The following is a 20470-nucleotide window of genomic DNA, read 5'->3' on the forward strand; positions in this document are numbered from 1 at the left end:
AATAAATGAGGAAGAGCTCTTAAAAACAAAGAAAGAAAAAGTCACCAAAAGGCTTGTTTTCAAACATTTGTAGTAGCTTTATTTATAATACAATTTGTCTAAATTATATGAATTTATACAATGGAGTTGTCCCCAGTAATGAAGGAATGAACTCCTGATAAAATGACAACATGCATGAATCTAAAGACAGTATGTTGTGTGAAGAAGTCAGGCATGAAATAATATGTACTATATGGTTTTGTAAATATGAAAGCAATCTAGGGTGGAAAGCGATCAGATTGGTGGTTGCCTGCAGTGGGGGAGATATTGACTGCAAAGGGGCAAGAGGAACTTTCTGGGGAGAGGAAAATATTTGTAATGTTGCCTGGAATGGTGATTAGACGGGTGTATATGCTTGCAAAAGTTATCACCTGTGTGCTTAAATGTATGGATGTTATTATATATAAATTATACCATGGTAATGTTTTTAAAAGTGAAAGGAAAAAGATGTATTAAATATATACTCTGTTTCAGAAATAAGGCAATATTCTGGGTCCTTAAAAATGTTGTCCTCAACAAACGTATAGATTGTAGGGTGATCAGAGATCACAACACACTGGTGTGAGGAACAAGAGTTTGGACTTCTGTCAGGTGACCTAGATTCAAATATCATTTCTACCCCTTACTGCTAATGCAAACTTTGTAGAGTAATAGAACCTATCTAAGCTTTGGTTTCTTATTTTAATGTAAAAATTAGATTAATAAATGTACCAACCACTCAGGGCTGGGAAGATAAGCAAGACATTGCATGTAAAATGCTTTCACCCACAGCGTGGGACACAGAATAAGTGCTCTATAAATCTTTCCACTTATTGTAAAATTCCACGGGGCAGGCATTGCATCTGTTTTGCTCATGTGGAGGCTGTAGAATCTTTTATGGTGCCTGTCATGGAGTAGATGTGAAAGAAATATTTGTGAGATGAATAAATGGAGGAACCAGGAGGGAGCCAAGGATAGGGAAGGGAGAAATGGGGCTCAGGGTGTGGAAGGATTTCTCAGGGGGTCTGTTGGCTTGCTTTGTCTTCCCCTTTGGGGCATCTTTCTTCCCCTGGCCCAGCTCTTCTTAGAGATAATTTCTTTATCTTCAGAAACATCATGTACATTTCTACTCCTTCTCTTTTGGTGCAGATCCATCTCTCTGCCTGAAATGATTGTTGTCTCTGTAATCCCCCAGTTTAAGGCCTATCCCCTACAAAAAGGCTTCCTGAAGGGACTGAAATTTCTGACCTGAACTCCTCTAGCACCATGGGAAATCATTCATTTGGTATTGTGATTGTTGCCTTGTAAGGTACCATTTCACCTCTTGGTCCCTTCCCCTTAGCTGAAGATCTCTGACAAGACACTTTCATGAGAAGGATAAGAAGGAATTTCAGGCAACAAAACACGTGCTGTCTTCTACAGAAAGCAGGTGAGAAGTGGAATGAGTTTATGTGACTTCTATTTTATCTGGGAAGTAGGGGTGAGATAATCTGCTAAGTGTGATTAAAAGAATGATGTGCATGGGATCTGAGGAAAGAAAAATAGGAGAGCAAATGGATAGAAGGAGCAGAGGAGCACATTGAGACATACTGAGAATACCATTGAGGCTGGAGACTGTAGGCTTGTAATGGCTGTAATCTGTTCAGTTTGGATTTTCTGGAGCAGTCTTCAGGTTTTTGGCATAAAATAGACTAGAGTTTGCTAGGGGTCTGGAAGGGTGAGGGAACAAGAGGACAGGGTTTCCTTACAAGGAGATGAGTTACAATGATGGGTGGTGGTATCTACACAATAGCATAGAGAAGGAAAGGAGTTAGAAGCTAAGAACTCAGAAGGAAAACAAAGTATTAAGCAACTAGTGGTCTCCATGAGGTGGGAGACCAGGAATGGTTAGAATATGGCAGTGAAGGAATAAAAACAGAGCAAGTTGTAGACACAATAGAGATTTATTTCAGAAGTATGGAGTGAGTTCTGGGTGATGACAATTTCTAGGATTTAGCCATTGCCAAAGTGGAGGGAAGAAAGTCACTGGATGAGCTATGAGTTGAGGATTATGTATTTTGACATTGAAGACATGCAAGACAGTGCCAGGACCAGGGTAGAGAAAGAAACTACATGCCAAGAGCAGAAATCTCCAGGGTTTTAAGAATGCATGGAAAGTTAGTGGCTGGGACACCTGGGTGGCTCAGCAGTTGAGTGTTTGCCTTCGGCTCGGGGTGTGATCCCTGGGTCTGGAGATCGAGTCCTGCATCAGCCTCCCTGCACGGAGCCTTCTTCTCCCTCTGCCTATGTCTCTGCCTCTCTCTCTCTCTCTCTCTCTCTCTGTCTCTCCTTAATAAATAATTAAAATCTTTTTTTAAAAAAAGTTGGTGGCTAACAAAGATGGTGGTCAAAGGAAGAAGTACTGCTTTTAGTGCTGACTCCCAATTGAGGATCCTTTTACTGAGGAGAGAGATGGATTGGAAATTGATTTAGGAACTTGAGAAGCATGCTGACTGCTTCTCCAGCCCCGACATGTGGTAGAATGAATGGCATCCACCAAGGGCTGCCGGGTATATACGGCTGCCGGGTATATACGGACGACCAGACTTTAAGAAGGCAGAAGGTATTCTGTGATTGGAATAAAGAAGTAGGTGACATGGCTTTGGTAAAGGTCATAAATGGTAAATGAGAAACTTTGCACAGAAAAGAACTGTGGAAATGACAGGTAGAGGAGAAGTGCAGAACAAAGTGCAGATGAGAGCACAAGAGGATGGACTATACAAAAGAGCCTACATTTTGCAAGGTGGCCAAAAAAGATGGAGAAATGCAGTGGAGCAGAATTAACTGGTCTCAAGGTTTCAAAGCACACTATAGTCCAGAGCAGGTGCAGGTGCAGGTGCAGCTGAAGCTCAAAACTGTATCACCCTGGCTTGCAGTCAACCTGGCCACTGGGCAATGCCTTCTGCTTCTGCTCACCTCCCCACTGCTCCCTGGATGCAAGAGCGTGGTCACCTTCAACCTAAGAAATATTGTCACGGTAAATCAAACACCAGCCTTCCCCCACCTTTGTTACTGATCCCTGAATGTAGGTTGCGTGCTAGAGGTTTTCATTCTAGAATGGCTATTAACCTATTTCAGAGCACTGTTTTTTCTTTTAAATACTCTTTACTTTTTTTTCCAAATTGCTCCCCCCCCCCAACTTTTACTGGTGTTTTAAATTTTGTAGATCATTTCCACAGAAATCATTCATTGGAGTAACTTCCTTACAGTAACTATGGAAGCAGGCAAGCCATTACTATCCACTTTCTCCAGATGAGTAAATTAAGAATTTGTAAACTCCTTTTTAAAGGGCATCTTTAAAGTTCAATGCTTCTTCAGTGTTTTTAAGGGGTCTGTCCTTTGAATGCAAAGTCACAGAGCATACTTATAAGGCAGCTCTGAAACATGCCTACAAAATAATTATGATGTACTTGGTGATCTATTTAAAAATGAAACCTAAGAGCTTGGTAATAATAGCTTCCTGTCACTATTACTTTGTCATCTTTCAAGGACTTTTAAATCGCTGAGAAATATATTTATTCTTTGCTGAAAACCACATAAATGCAGATGCAAGTGACAGATAATCACTAATGAGAATGATTCATAGAGGTGGCTGCATCTGAAACAAGGAGCATGTTTGGTGTTTATTTAAGACAACAGTAGAGTAGGCACTCAAAAATAAGTTGATAGACCTAAGTCTGTGGCCTTAAGATTTTCATAGTTTTAAAAGACTGCCTTTTCAATCCAGATTTTAAAATGGCAGAAACCTCCCTGAATGTGCACTTGTGTGTTTGGAGATTAGGGAATGGGAGGTGTTTGTAGTGGTTTTCAATCTTATCAAAATAGATTTGGTCAGAATAAGAAGTAAAAAATGTCCAAAGTGTCCATCCCTTTAAGTGAAACAGATAAAGGTTAGGGATTTGGCCTATAAATTATTATAGACTTGTAATGACCCCACATTTTTACTTGGGCTTTCTAGTAAGTATTTTTTTATATACTTTAAAAGATTCAGTAGAGGGGCACCTGGATGGCTTTCAGTTGCTTGAGCTTCTGACTCTTGCTTTTGGGTCCAGTCATGGTCTCAGGCTCATGAGATCGAGCCCTGTGTCAGGCTCCACACTCAGTGGGAGGTCTGTTTGAGATTCTCTCCCTTTGAACCCCTTCCCCTCATCTCCCTCTCTCTGTCTCCCTCTCTCTCTCTCTCTCTCTCTCTCAAATAAATAGATAGATAAATAAATAAATTTTTTGTTTTAAAGATTATATTTATTTATTCATGAGAGACACACACACAGAAAGAGAGAGAGGTAGAGATGCAGGCAGAAGGAGAAGCAGGCTCCATGCAGGGAGCCCGATGTGGGACTCGATCACGGGTCTCCAGGATCACACCCTGGGCCAAGGTAGGTTCTAAACCACTGAGCCACTGGGGCTGCCCAAATAAATAAATCTTTTAAAAAATTCAGTTGAATCATATGACATTGCTGTTTGTCAGTAAAATGATGGTCAAATACAAGAAATTTCATATGGCTCAAAAAAATATTTACCTAAAATACAAGATAATTAGAATCGACCCTGTGCTTGACACACACACTTCTCTGTGGGAGCTTAAAAAACAAAAGCTTCTATTTATCTTCTTGGTCAGTCTTTTCTTCTTTCCTTGAAACAGGTAACTCGAACCAAATCTGCACTTCCACTCTTGATCCTTCAGGCCCAAATCTTGTTCTTCGAGTCATTTCCAAGAGGGAAGAGACTGGAACCTGCCACAAAAGACCTAAGGCCCCTAAAGTCCCTCCCCAAGAAATTCTTAATCCAGCTATAATTAATTAATACATTATTACTCTTTATGAATTAAGCACCCATTGATTTAAGTGGTAAATAAACATTAAGTTATGTCCTCTCCTTTCATTGCTTTTTTTAGAGTCAAAAGTGAATAAGAATAAAGTAATCTTTTCCCCCCCAGGTGTATATTATACTCAGTTTGGGAAATAGGTCATAGCATTTCAAAATATATAAAAATATGGGGATCCCTGGGTGGCGCAGCGGTTTAGCGCCTGCCTTTGGCCCAGGGCGCGATCCTGGAGACCCTGGATCGAATCCCACGTCGGGCTCCAGGTGCATGGAGCCTGCTTCTCCCTCTGCCTATGTCTCTGCCTCTCTCTCTCTCTGTGACTATCATAAATAAATAAAAATTTAAAAAAAAATATGACCCATGGTCAGCTAGACTATGTCATTAAAAGTGATTTCACATGTGTATGCCCCAGGAGACTAAGGAAATATTGCCATGGAAACTTTGATTTGGGGTTTTGCTTGTTTGTTTTAAAGATTTTATTTATTTATTTGAGAGAGAGCCAGCATGAGCAGGGGGGAGGGGCAGAGGAGAAGTAGGCTCCCAGCTGAGCAGGGAGCCTGACGCAGGGCTTCATCCCAGGACCCCAGGATCATGACCTGAGCCAAAGGCACACACTTAACCTACTGAGGCATCCAGGGACCTTGATACTTAGTTTTTAAGTGTAAATTTCTCATTTGTGAAATTACAGTTGCAAAACATTTTGTGTAGGAAGTTGGTACCCTTCATCAGAAGCAAGGAATTACTTTCCCATTTTACTAATCAACTGCATTGAATTTTATTCTAAACTGTGAGTGAGATTTGCCTCTTTTTTTTTTTTTTTTTGCCTCTTTTTTTTATGCCAGCTCTACCAAACTGGGCATTTTCTAATCAAAGCACCATTGAAAATACTTAAAATTCATGTTGTTGAGTGTATTGGCTTTACTTACAAGAGATTTTCCAGGAAAATAAGTTAAAAGCAGTGAATCCTGGAAAACATTTTGCTTTTAGTTCAGTATAACAAGTTCAGCATATTATTTTTAATTGCTAAATAGATAATGGCAATCATCCTCACATCTACATTTCTCTACAAAGTTTACAGAGATAATTTATACAAAAATATGAATATTTGGCCAATCATCATCACCTCAGTGCATGTCTGTAGTTTATATAGTGTTTGTTATATTTATCCATTCTCCTTCATCTCTGAATAATTAACATTCAAGATTTCTAGCAGATTTTGGCATTAACAATGGATTAGGGATTTTCTCTAGAAGAGGTTCACTGGTAAGGTAGGGAAATAAGGATGGGAGATCTGAAGCAAAATCTGATCTAATACAGACATTCAACTGAGACATGCTTTCAAACCAACCAATTGGCAGAGATTACATCTGTCATGAGAAATTGAAATAGAATGCATTGTAAGAGTGACATCATTTTTCCCACATGCATTAGAAATATTTACAAAGAACAGAAATATGGCTAAAAGAACTTATAGTCCTTTTATGCAAGGTTATACATTTTATTTATTTGTTTAGTAAGTTAGTTATTATCTATAGAGGGGTAAGAAGTCTTTCTATATAAATTGTATAGGATATTACGTGTACACTTACATATATATGTGTATGTGTGTGTGTCCTTCAATTATACTGACAGAGAGATTATTGCTTTTCCTAAATATTCTGTTCCAACCAACTGAAACCTACTTCACTAAAGTGCATCTGGCCTAAATAAAATTTTAATTAATTCTGCAATAATAATTATACCACTATTATCTATAAATTCCTGTCTGAATTTGTCAAGTGGACAGAGATTTTGAAACGAATGTCATTTAGGAATTGGGTTTAGACAACCCGTGAGCATTGTATTAAAAAGTTCTGCTATGGAAATCCAATATATAAACTGTGAATAAGCATGAAATGATCATTAGATCATTACCAAACTGATTGGATTTCAACCAGGCACTTTATTGAACTTAGTCCATTTTTTCTTACTGTCCTCTTGCTGTCCTTTTCAATTCAATTAAATGTTTTTTGAATACTATATACATTTACATTAAAAAGATAGTCATAGCTAAGAAGCATGTTAATATCTGTTCAATTTCCACTTTCAGCCTAGATTCTGTCCCCCTTCCCTGCAGTTCCTTGTAGAACGAGCATCTGAACCATAAAGCATATTTACAGCATACACAAAAATAAACTCAAAATGGACTAAAGACCTAAATGTGAAATCTGAAACCATAAAAGTTCTAAAAGAAAACAGGCAGTAATCGCTCAGACATCAGCACTAAGTGAAATTTTTCCAGATTTGATTCCTCAGGGAAGGAAAATTAAAAAAGCAGAAATAAAAAATTCAGACAACACTGAAATAAAAAGCTCCTGCACAGCCAAGATATGGAAGCAACCTAAGTGTCCATTTATAGATAAATGGATAAAGAATGGAATATTACTTAGCCATAAAAGGATGAGATCTTGCCACGTGTGGCAACATGGATGGATCTAGAGGGTATTATGCTAAGCAAAATAAATCAGACAAAGACAAATATCATATGACTTCACTTATACATGGAATCTAAAAAAACAAACCAATGACTAAATAAACAAAAAGCACAAATAGACCCATCGATACAGACAACAAACTGATGGTTGCCGGAGGGGAGGGAGAGTGGGGGACAGGTAAAATGGGTGAAGGGAGTAGGAGATACAGGTTTTCAGTTATGGAGTGAATAAGTCACTGGATGAAAGGTATAACATAGGGAATATAATCAATGATATTGTCATAGTAGTGAGACATGGTAGCCGCACTTGTGGTGAACATGGCATAAAGTATAGAGTTGTGAATCACTACTCTGTATACCTGAAACTAATGTAATATTATGTGTCAGCTATACTTCAAGATACACATGCACACACACACACACATACACACACACAAAGGCACAGAACACATTAAGTATAAAAATATTTCAAGGTGCCTGGGTAGCTCAGTCAGTGAAGCATCTGCCTTCAGCTCAGGTCATGATCTCGGGTCCCAGGACACAGGTTCGGGTCCTACATCAGGCTCCATGCTCAGTGGGGAGTCTGCTTCTCCCTCTCCCTCTGCTACTCTCCCCTGCTCATGTACACACTCCCTTTCTCTCTCAAATAAATAAATAAAATATTAAAAACAAAACACATGATATTTCAACTAGTTCAAAGAACTGATAAAGAATTGCCAGAGAACTGATAAAGACTGACTTGTATAGTCAATAGCTTTATAACAAAGGAGCCAAAATAATACAATGGAAAAGGATAAATATCTTTAATAAATGACACTGAAATATCTAGATGTCCATTTTTTAAAAAATGAACCTCAACTGATCTCTCACCATACACAAACATTGAATTGAGATAAACCTTATGTCTAAATATAAAAACCATAATCATAAAGCTTATAAAGGAAAACAGGAGAATCTCTTAATTACTTTGGAGAAATGTTTAATTTTACTTGAGTAGGCCATTTTACCCAGATTATTTGGTTAAGCAGTAGTCTAAATGCTTCTGTGAATATATTTTTATTTATTTTATTTTATTTTATTTTTTGTGAATATATTTTTAAGATAATATTAACATTTAAATCAGTAGACTTGAGGGGTTTCGCCTGGTTAGATGGTTAAACATCCAATTCCTCGTTTTAGCTTAGATCATGGTCTCATGGGTTGTGGAACTGAGCCCCACATTGGGTTCCACACTCAGTTTGAAGTCTCCTTGAAGATTCTCTCCCCCTCTACCTCCTTCCCACTTGTGTGCTCACTCTCTCTCTCTCTCTCTCAAATAAATCTTAAAAAAAATAAATCAGTAGACTGTGTAAAGTAGATTATTCTTCACCTTCATAATATGGTGGGCCTCATCCTATCAGCTGAAGTCTTACAAGATAGAAGACTGGAGAACCCTGGAGAACCCTGGAGAAATTGGAAATCTACCAGCAGAGAGACTTCAGACTCAAAGTGCTACATAAACTCTTTCCAGGGTCTCCAGCCTGTCACCTGCCTTATAGATTTTGGAGTTGCCAGCCTCCCCAATTCTTTGAAATAAAACTCTCTTTCCTGTATCCCAGCACAAGAAAAAGTGGAGGGAGTGAGAAAAGTGCATATGCAATGTTTTCAGGTCCAGACCTGAAAGTGGCACTCTTCACTTCTACTCTTTTGTCATTGGAGAACTCATAGTAATAAATGCACTCCCAGAGGCACAGGGGATGGAGATTTCCACAGGCCCAGCTATCAGTCTACTATGGAGAAAGAAAAGACTGTATTTTTGTAGCTACCTGGAAGCCTCCACTGTCTAGAGACTGTTGCTAAGCTGAAAGTCTTAAATTTTTCCAATTTTAAAAGTAAGTTGTTTTATTAAACTTTGCATGAGAAAATGTTTATATTATGTGTAAGGTATAAGGCAAAACAGTAGAATGGAAACTGATACATTCAGCACCCAAACTTAACAATTAGAACCATTACCACTTTCTTGGATGTCCCTTCTCAAATCCCTGCTCACACTGTGATTCAAGTCCCTCCCACATGCAAAATACATCCATGGTCTCCCAAGATTCCCTAGGGTCTTATCCTGCTAAAGCACTTGCTCAAACCCCAAAAATTCATTCAAATCATCTAATTCAGGGTGGATGAGATCCCTGGTGCAATCCATCTGTGGGCCTGTGGGAACTAGAGGCAAGTGACCCCAATACACTGAAAAGCTAAGAAGCATATGTGGGACCAGCATAGGATAATGGGTATAGACATTTCAGCCCAAGTGGTAAGAGAATGGAAGGTAATATGGAGGCCCTACACCATTGAGCTCTGAAATAGAGAAGGGCAAAAGTTGAGTTTTTCTTGATTAGGTCTCCAGGCCCAGGAATGATCCTTTGCAGCACTTTGGCTTGACCGGCTAGGCTCTTGGCCCCACCCCCTGGCCTCATGGCTCCACCCTCTGGGCTTTTGGCTCTTCCTTCTGGGTTCATGGCCCCTCCCTCTGAGTCATCCTTACTCATGAAATGTAGTAAGTTGCTATGTATTGTTGAATAATATTATCAGCCTATTTCCTACCAGTAGGATTTTTGGGGGTCCAACATCCTTTCTTTCATTATATTCTCTGTCCCTTTTTGCACCAAAAAACAAAATTTTTGATACTATTTTTGCTGAAACAATTTCTGTCAAAAACTTTGTAGACTTTGCATTTTTTTTTATTTTTTTAATTTATTTTTTTATTGGTGTTCAATTTACTAACATACAGAATAACACCCAGTGCCCGTCACCCATTCACTCCCACCCCCCGCCCTCCTCCCCTTCGACTTTGCATTGATTTCATGGAGATTTACTCCAATTGACAAAATCCACGCCCACAGATGTTGTTAAGATAAGCTCCTCTCTGTCTTTAGCTTCTGCTCAGATGGCTGAGAGCCCCGCAAGCTTCCTAGAGGACCTCTGCTTTGAGAGGATCTGTGAGGCACACCCTTGATCTCTTGAAAGGGCCTTTTGTGCCTTGAAAGGGCCTTTCTTGACCTTCCCATGGTTTAGCAGAAGTTGTTCTGTTAGTCACACACTCAACCTTTTCACTGTGACACGCTTTTGGCAGCCGCCATAGCATCTGGTGCCATCTGGAGAGGCCAAGAATTTTGAAAAGTCTCCTGGTCCTTCTTCCTTTTTTGTTAAATAGTTCTTTCCTCAATTTATCTCTCTCTTTTTGCATTTTATCGCAAGTGGATGGAGTGAACCTGATATGGGCTAAGCTTCATCAAGCCTGGAGGCCAGCCCTGAGCCTGCCAGGCTGTGATTATAATGACGTGGTATTCTCAGCCTCCCTAGGTGGGAATTGAGAACAAAGGAACACTTTCCAACTCCCGTTATATGGTCAATATAACTCTGACACAAAACCAGATAAGGATATTACAATAAAGAAAAATTATTATGCCAGTGTTCCTCAGGAACACAGATGCAAAATGACAACAAATCAAATCCAGCATTGCATAAAAAGAATAATTTCTCATGACTGAGATAGGTTTATTCTATGAATTTATAATATAGGAAATCAATCGGTGTGTTGAGCATATTAATAAGATAAAGGAAAAATTCATATGCTCATTTCAATAAATGCAGAAAGCTATTTCATAAAATCCAATACCATCTTATGATGAAATCTCAGAGCAATTAGGAATAGCAGGAAATAGCCAGAAAGGTGTTCCAGGGGAGCTTATCCACAAAACACCCATCACTGGGGTACCTGGGTGGCTCTGTTGGTTAAGTGTCTGCCTTTGACTCAGGTCATGATCTTAGAGTCCTGAGATTGAGCCCTATGTGGGGCTCCGTGCTCAGTGAGGAGCCTGCTTCTCCCTCTCCTTCTGCCTTTTCCCCTGCTTGTGCTCTCTCACTCTCTCTCTCTCTGTCAAATAGATAAAATCTTTTTTTAAAAAAAATACCCATCACTGGGCAGCCCTGGTGGCTCAGCGGTTTAGCGCCACCTTCAGCCCAGGGTGTGATCCTGGAGACTTGGGATTGAGTCCCATGTTGGGCTCCCTGCACGGAGCCTGCTTCTCCCTCTGCCTGTGTCTGTGCCTCTCTCTCTCTCTCTCTCTCTGTGTGTGTGTGTGTCTCATGAATAAATAAATAAAATCTTTAAAAAAAATACCCATCACTAACAACATAAGTAATAGCAAGCATTGAATGCTTTTCCCATGAGTTGAGAAACATGGGTATCCACCATTAATCACTGCTATTTAACATCATGCTAAAGTTCCTAGTTAGTGCATTAAGAGAAAAAAAATGTATACTAAACTGTAAACAACATGAACTTTAAAAGTATTATTATTCATAGATAATGTCATTATGTATACAGATTATACAAAAGAACCCATGGTTCACATTAAGTAGTAAATGAACTCAGGAAGGTCATTATATACAAGGTTAATATGCAAACATCAACTGAATTTCTACTTACTAGAAACATTTGAAGACTGAAATTATAAAAACATTTCCAGTAGTATCAAAAGCCACTAAATGCCTAGCAATAAATTTAATGAAACATGTTACGATAGGCAGAATAATACCCCTGTAATGATGTCTATGTCCTAATCCCTGGAACCTATGACTATAGTACCTTATATGGCTGACGGGACTTTGTAGAGGTGATGAAGGACTTTGAGGTGGAGAGGGTATGCTGGATTATCCAGGTGAGTTCAATATAATCACATGGGTCCTTAAAATTAGAGAAGGTTTCCTGGCTGTGGTTAGAGAAAGAGATATGAGGATGGAAGCAGGATCAGAGAGAAGCTACGTTGCTGGCTTTGAAGATGGAGGAGGAGGAGGCCATGAGCCAACACATTCTGGATTCCAGAGAAGGCACCTGAATGAATTGCCTCCTTGAACCTCCAGAAAGCACGTGTCTCTGCTGACACCTTGATTTTAACTCTGTAAGACCCATTTTGGACTTCTGACGCTGGGAACTGTAAGATACTCTGTTGTTATAAGCAAATAAGCTATTATATTTATGATAATTTGTTAGAGCAGCAATAGGAAACAAATGCAATATAATGTTACCATTATTGGAGTGCTGCTGTAAAAAAACACCTAAGAATATGGAAGGGGCTGGGGCATGGGGCAGTGGGTGGAGCCTGGAAGAATTGAGGACTGTGGCAGAAAACGCCTAGACTGCCCTGAATAGATTGTTAGTAGAAATATGGATGTAAATGACTCTGCTGGTGGGCACGCAGAAAGAAGGAAGGAGCATCACAGAGAAATCCTAGAATATCTTATAGAGTATGTAAATCATCATAAATAGACTGCTGGTAGACATATGGATGTTAATGGTGCTGCTGCTGAGGGCAGAAATAAATGAAGAACATATTTTTAGAGATGGGAAGAAGAGGGAACCTTGCCAGACAGTGGTAGAATGCTAAGCTGAAGTGTGACCTAAAGTTATGTGGAAGGAGAACTTGTAAGTGATGAGCTTGGATATTAACGGAGCAACTTTCCAAGGAAAGTATGGAAGGCGCAGCCTGGTCTCTGCTTGCTTCTCACAGGAAAAGAGAGGGACGAACTATTAAGCAAAACTAAATCAGTGCCTGACTACAGGCGTGCTGACTACACTGACTCCATCTTCGAACCGCTATCTTGTTCACACACAATGACCTTCCTTGGGGCTTCATGTTCCAGGCCTTTTGGAGGTTAATGTATGCCCTGAATGGAATTCAGAAAGGCTTGTTCTGAGCCTCCCTAACCTGACATACAGGTGGTGCCACTTTAGATAACTAGTAGAAATGACTGAAACATGGGTAGCTCCATTTTGACCTCACCACAGTGCCCCTCGCTCCATAAAACCTGTGGATGAAGGTCCAGATGGGAGCAGAGAAGAGCTGCCTATTGCCTGGATCACTGTTCACCTGATCTTACCTGCGCACCCCCATCAGTAAGTGACCCTGAATAAAGCACTCTAAATGATACAGAGTGGCTTGCACGGTTTTGCCATCTTCTCAGTCTGGAGGATACTTTACTGTTCTTCCTCCACCTTCTAACACCTGATGATTTGGGAAATTCAAAGTTGTTCCAGATTGCAAAAAATGCTAGAATTTGGAGACTTGGAGGAAATCATGCTCTGGAATGGAAGCCAAGGGAGTCGGAGGACAACATTTTGCTAGTGCCTGGAAGGAACAAAAGGTCTCAGTAATCAGTCACACAGAGAATTCTTTGAAGGGATTGGGTATGTGACTCAAGGATCTCCTCAGCCTTCTCAGCAGAAGCCAAATATAGAAGTGGTATCATCTAGAAAAGATGGATGGATGAGTCTCTTGTCTAATGGAGTGGCTCTCTGTGACCTATGCGGGAGACCCACAGGTTTTTGAAATTTTTATACCACCAGAAACACTGCTGCCTTGGACCGAAAGGGATACGAAGTGAAATGAAAGAAGGCTATTGGACTCTTAAAATTCTACAGACAGGAAACAGGCTGGTAAAACTACCCAGATTCTAACACATGCTACCTTTATTTAAAAACAAAAACAAAACTCAGAGGGCAGGGCTGAAAGCCCAGAGAGTAAAACCTGAGCCCAGAGGGCAGAGCTGTGAACCACAAAGTATTATTGCCAGGACTGAAACCTAATGTTTTCCCAGCTGGATTTTGAAATTGCTTGGGACTGAGGATCCCATTTTTCCTTCCTCCCCTTACCTTCGCCCTAGTTTAACAGGAATGTCAATAACTATTATCCATGGTATCCAGGCCTATGCCATCTTACCTTTGGGGAAAACAGAACACTTTCTAGTTTCACAGATCTAAAAAATGGAGAGGAAGTTTGCCCAGAATGGATCATAACCAGAATCTCACCTGTGTCTAATTTAGATAATGTAGATAAGACTTTGGGCTTTAGGTTACTGCTTGAATGGGCTGCTATGTTGGGGGATGATGGTATGGGGTGAACATATTTGGCATATGGGACAGGTGTGCATCTTTAAGGATCAGATGTGGACTGTGGTAGGCCTCTGTGGTATGGAACTGAAGTTTCTGTCCAACTGCCAGCAAGGAACTGAGTCTTGCCAACCGCATGAGTGGGCTTGGCAGTGGCTATTAATGATGAACTCCTCAGATGACATCACTCTGGCCAAGACCTGACTAAACCCTCATGAGAGACCCTGAACCAGAACCGCATCACCAAGCTGCTCCCAAATGTCTGAACCTCAGAAACTCTGTGAAATAATGAATATTTGTTATTTTAGGATGCTTAAATTTGAGGGCAATTTACCATGCAGCAACAGATAACTGATATCATCATTTAATAATTTTATTTTTAAAATAAATTTATTTTAAAAAATGCAGGAACAAACCAAATGCCCATCAGTTGGTGAATGAGTAAACAGATGTGGTATACCTGTATGAGGGAATATTATTCTGTCATACAAAGGAATGAGACAGTGTGTATGCTGCACTATAGCCCAATGTTGAAAATGCGCTGAATGAAAGAAACGAGATGTAAAAGACTCCCTACTGTACAGTTCCATTTACATGAAATGTCCTGAACAGGCAAAGTCATGGAAGCAGAAAGTAGACTAGTGGTTGCCAGGGGCTGGAGGAGGGGGAATGGGAGTGGCTGCTAATAGGTACAGGATTGCTTTTTGGAGTGATGAAAACATTCTGGAAAGAGGAAATGGTGGTAGCTGTACAATTCTGTGAATGTACTTTTTAGTACCTGAATTGTGCTCTTTTTTTAAAGCGTGAATTTCATGGGATGTGTATTATACTTCAATTCAAAGAGAAAGGGGAAAAAAGGAAGACAAGGAGAGTTTTTTGATAGATGTAAGAGAATTGTTAGCAATGAGCATTTTTGGGGTGTTTTTGTTTTTACATAAGAGACTGAAGCAACAGCAATGCGGGATGGCTGTGGATGTGAGCAGGGAAAGAGAAGAGAAAGTGTTAAGAAACTGTTTCTTTCATCACATTTAATCAAAAGAGGTAAAAGACTCAAGCAGTTTGAAAATACTTTTTTGGAGAGCACCTGGGTGTCTCAGTGGTTGAGCATCTGCATTTGGTTCAGGGTATGATCCTGGGGTCCTGGGATCGAGTTGCCATCAGGCTCCCCGCAGGGAACCTGCTTCTCCCTCTGCCTCTGTCTCTGCCTCTGTCTCTGTGTCTCTCATGATAAGTAAATAAAAGCTTAAAAAAAAAAAGAAAATACTCTTTGATGTGTGGACCTTTCCACCTTCTGAGACTGAAACCCAGCAGCCATGTTTTTATGAACATTGCAGAAGTAGAATAAATAGTCTCTGCAATCAAATCAAGATATGTAACATTTATTTTGTGGGAGAAAAATGAACAAACAAGTTATACAATATGACACCTAGTTGAGTGCTACACTGCAGGATGTAAACAATAAATCTGTAGAACCTTGGAGAGAAAGATCAAAGAGGATGGTTGGAATCAGTTCACCTACTATAATGAGTTTTGTATATTTGTGGGAATCCAAGGGACATGCAGAAATCTCAGTTGTAGTAGTGGCTGACTCACCAATCCCTACTAAATTCCAATCAACTTGCCAAATATTAACATAAAACCAAAGTCTGAGTTTAATTTTTCAAAAAAGGAATATATGTTCACAACGTGTACAAAATTTGAGAAAATATTTTACTCTCCCTGTATATTTGGATATGAAGTCCTTGAGGTCTGATCTTTGTGCTCTCTAGTTTCTAGTAGTGCTTTACATGTAGTAAGTCCCTGATACTCTGGTTATTTGGTCATGAATAATAAAACCCAGGCCTAAGCTTTACTCATTATCAACTCTAGATGTTTAGCATCCCAATGAGCTCCTTCACCAAATTGCTGAAGATTGTGTTTCTCTGCTTTGAAAACTGTTATGTTCTGTGAATACTACAAGTTATATTTAGCTGTATTTACTTAGAATAGTCAAGATATAAATACTCTGGGGATCCTGAAGAAAATAGGATCCTTCAGAGAACATAATTTTGATTAGATCTCAGAATGTTTTCTACCGCCTTGCTCCCCAAATATTTATGTTCTGGCACAGCCCCCACACTTCCTTCACAGTCAAGGAGAGACCTGGGGTCAGAGCAAAAAAACTGCACAAAGGCAACTCACTATGGGAAATTTTAAATGATTATAAACCACATTTCCCACTACCTATTGTAATTTTTAGAACTTAATGATTTCTTTTATGTTTCTTCATTATATTTACATTCTGGAACCTAGGGGATGTCCAGGGACAAGCCTTCTTGAGGGGCAGCACAGCATAGTGGTTCACAGCCAGGATACCAGAGCAAGACTCCAGGTCTACTTACCAACTTTTCAGCTTACTTGCTCTGTGCCTTCTTTTTCTTATGGGGGCAATAATGGTATAACTATCTCTTAGGGTTGTTTTGGAGATTAACTGACACAAGGTAAAGCACTTAGGGAAGCATCTGTACACAATAGGAGTTATATAAGTTTTTAGCTATTATTTATGATCATTTCTGGAATCTGTTAACACGTAATGGAACAATTTGGAAATCTGTGCCCCAAGGAACTGAACTATTTACCATGTAGCTTTATGCTCCTGGGCAAGGCAGAGGGGCCACGGGAAGGTCTGGCAGGCTATTTACATCTTATAACTTAAGTTGATTCCTGGTTGGGTTGAAAGAGCAGAACAGCAAATATAATCCAAGTACACTATTCATGGAAAGCATTAAACTGAGAGATGTAACCTACACATGTTTTCATCCCTCATTCTTTTATTCCTTCTCCTGACCTTACCTCCATGTCCCCTTGCCCCCCTTCCCCTTACTGTTTTCTTCCATCCTTTTACATTTCTTTGATTATTATCTCTGAAATCTGTGAGAAATTGCTTTCTATAGTGAAGCTGGGAAATTGGGAGCCCCTCAAAAAGGTAATATTAAAAGCACATTTAGCCTGATGTTATAACCAGGAAATTAAACTTTGAAATTGTTATTCTGCCTTGAAATTATTTTTCCTGATTCTTAACTGTGGAAAATGAGCAATCTGCTTTAAACATGGCCACATTTGACTACAGAGGAAATTGCTTTTCATTCTGAGATTTGCAGATTTGGATGCACTTATATTAAAGTTCATCATCCCATCCAGATTTTCTACAGGCTGCAATTCAAACAGAACGCATACTGTGCTGGCTCTCTTTTATGATCAAATTCTGTTCCTCTCATACTATCATCCCAAGTTGCTCTCCTTCTGGGTTTTTGAAATCAATCTAATGATCAGAGGTGCCATAGGGGAGATTTTCTTCGTATGTCAATAGTATACTTTGTATTACTTTCTAGACTTCAGTTTCCCTCTTTCTTTCTTTTTTTTCTTTTTCTTTCTTTCTTTCCTTTTTGAGAGAGGGAGCATGAGCAGGGTGGGGAACAGACGGAGAGGGAGGGAGAGAGATTCCCAAGCCAACTCCATGCCCAGCATGGAGCCTGTCATGGGGCTTGATGTCACAACCCTGAGATCATGACCTGAGCCAAAATCCAGAGTTGGGCTCTCAACTGACTGAGCCACCCAGGCACCCTTGGACTTCAGTATATTGCTGTATACTTGCAGCTATAGATGCAGCATTGGCAATGAAAATTACTGTGTAAGACTCATTATAAAGACATGAAGATTCCATTTAGGATGTTATTTTTTGGTTTTGAAACGGTACTGGGTTTGAGGGGTGACCTGTCAACTGTCATATTCCCAGCTCTTCTCCCACAAATGGAACACCAAAGCAGTTATAGTGCAACTAGAAGAAAAATACATAACTGGAAGGGAGTGATTGGTTGTAGTCACCATGGGAACCCAGCAACCTGCAAAAGGTCATGCTAAACAGGCTTCAGTGACCTAGCTCCAGGAAGAATAACAGAACAACTCAAACTCATTCCACTCACTCACTCAGTACTTTTTTGAGAGCTCCCTGGGGTGAGGGTAAAGATCAGAAGTGAGGTAATGAGTTAGAAAGGATAAAAAGAGAAAGGCTCCCTGTCCTTAGGGACTTACCTTCTAGTTCACTTAATGATGGATTTATTAATTTCTTTGCAGTTTTCCATTTCAGTTAATGAGCCCAACTCTATTCTGCTGGATACTAAGAGAACAGAAGTAAGACAATCTTTACCTGTGACAGGAAACAAAAACAGTTTGAGACGTTTCTTGTTCTAGTCTTGTTTTCAGCATTCTCAAATCCATCCAGCCTCACCACCTTGGAGGTGCCATTGTCTCATTTATCTTTATATTTCCAATGCCTAACACTGTGCCTGACACATACTAAAGATTCAGCAAAGTGTATTGAAGGAACGAACTCATTTCTCCAAAAGATCAAGGCTACCTCGGAGCAAACATCTCATTTTTCAGGCACTATGCTAGTACTATACAAAATTGAAAGTGTTCTCTGGCTTTTTAAGTAACACTCTTAATAAATTGGAGTAAGTATTGTCAAATATCAGCAAATTTTTGACTGTGATCATCATTTATTTATTATCTGAAATATCTCATTTTCTTTGGAACAGTTATTATTAAATCTGGAAGTCATAGAAACCAGAAGAAATAGAATTACAACTCCAATTTAATCTCATAATTGTTCTTCTATGATAGCTTAATAATGTGTTAATCAGCTTTGCCTTGGTCAGGTGTTGCCAGGTTCAAGAAAATATACACTACGCTTCTGCGAACATGGTTAAACCTATAAAAAATTATTTTTTTGCCTTTAGCTCCTGTACAGAAATCATATTGATTTTTTAAATGCACAAATGTTACCTGTGATACAGTTATCAATCAATTTATTCCATGAATTTAATGGAGCACTATTTTTTTAATTTTATTTATTTATTCATAAGAGACACACACACACACACACACACACACACACACACAGAGGCAGACACCGGCAGAGAAGCAGGCTCCATGCAGGGAGCCCAACGTGGGACTCGATCCTGGGTCTCCAGATCATGCCCCCGGCCAAAGGCAGGCGCCAAACCGCTGGGCCACCCAGGGATCCCTGAGCCACCCAGGGATCCCCTAATGGAGCACTATTAATGGAACATGCATTACCTGAATTAAGTCTCTAGCCAAGTAAATATCTAGAAGTGTGCGTTGTTGGATTTTTTCTTCTTGAAGATATGGACCATGTCTCAGAAGACAAGCAAAGCTTTATAGGAGTTGCAAACCCACATGTCGACCTGCTTATTCCTGAGCACATTCTGCTGTAAGCCAAAGGCTTAATGAGCTGGAGCTGATGATTGAGTTGGAGCTGATGACTGATCCCTAGGGACTGAAACACCCAGGAAATAAGATTCACCTCTCAACAAGTTGCTCTGGGTAGTAAACCCACTCTGAGGGAGAAGGACAAAGGTATACCCAGGGGGACACTGACATCAGATCACATAGGGTTGGATATGAATTCTCCTGTCAAGTTTCTTATTTTATATTCCCTCTGGGTCAGTTCCCTTCCTTCTGCTTCCTTTGAAAGGCATACATGTACTTGTCTCAAATATAGACACGATACTGGGGGCTAGGATGGTATTAACTGTGGAGAAATGTAACAGAGTCCCACAATCCCTTAGCTAAAGTCCTTGAGGCTATAAATTAGCTTACTATTTTTTGGGTTTTATATTGTATAATATCCCAACAAGGCCTGAGGCAGAACCCAGAAATCAAATACATTAACATTTCTTCCATACCATGCATGAATATTTGCATTAAATGGAATGAAGTTTAAAGTAGCCTCATGCTATTTTGAGTTAGATTTTGTTGCCAAATGAATTGTGAAAAACTTTGTTTTCAGATCATTTTTTGACTTTGGAATTGCAAGTGAAGTATTATAAAGCACTCAGCCACTCCTCACCTTTCATATGATCCTCATTTCCCACCTCCCTCACTCCATCCTGCCCCTGCTCAGGTAATGGTTCATAATATTCTAAAGCACAGTCTTTGGTCTTATGCCTGCTTGACCTGGGGAATTTACCAGAATGGCAAAGAGGCCACAGTATCTTTTGCCAGATCCAGGAAATCCTATTTGAGATTTAGTTCTTCTGGGTCAGCATTTGGGGGGAGGTACCATTTCCCTCCCATACAAGTAAGAGGTGTGATTTCCTCAAGCATCCCAGTGAGCTCAATAACAAAA

At 39.8% G+C, this 20470-nt stretch overlaps 1 long non-coding RNA gene across 2 annotated transcripts in view; it reads left to right on the forward strand.

The window, feature by feature from the left end:
* The window catches only part of LOC140631791 (uncharacterized), a 51968-nt gene that overhangs the window by 22553 nt on the left and 8945 nt on the right, over positions 1-20470 (forward strand). Inside the window, exon 3 of one of the 2 annotated variants that reach the window (XR_012029308.1) lies at positions 1361-1447. The exons of the other annotated variant lie outside the window; for it this stretch is intronic. This is a non-coding gene — a long non-coding RNA (uncharacterized lncRNA). The remainder of the gene's footprint in view (positions 1-1360; positions 1448-20470) is intronic. 2 annotated transcript variants of the gene reach the window in all.

The sequence above is a fragment of the Canis lupus genome, chromosome 4 (assembly GCF_048164855.1).
Source record: "Canis lupus baileyi chromosome 4, mCanLup2.hap1, whole genome shotgun sequence".
Taxonomy (NCBI): Eukaryota; Metazoa; Chordata; class Mammalia; order Carnivora; family Canidae; genus Canis; species Canis lupus.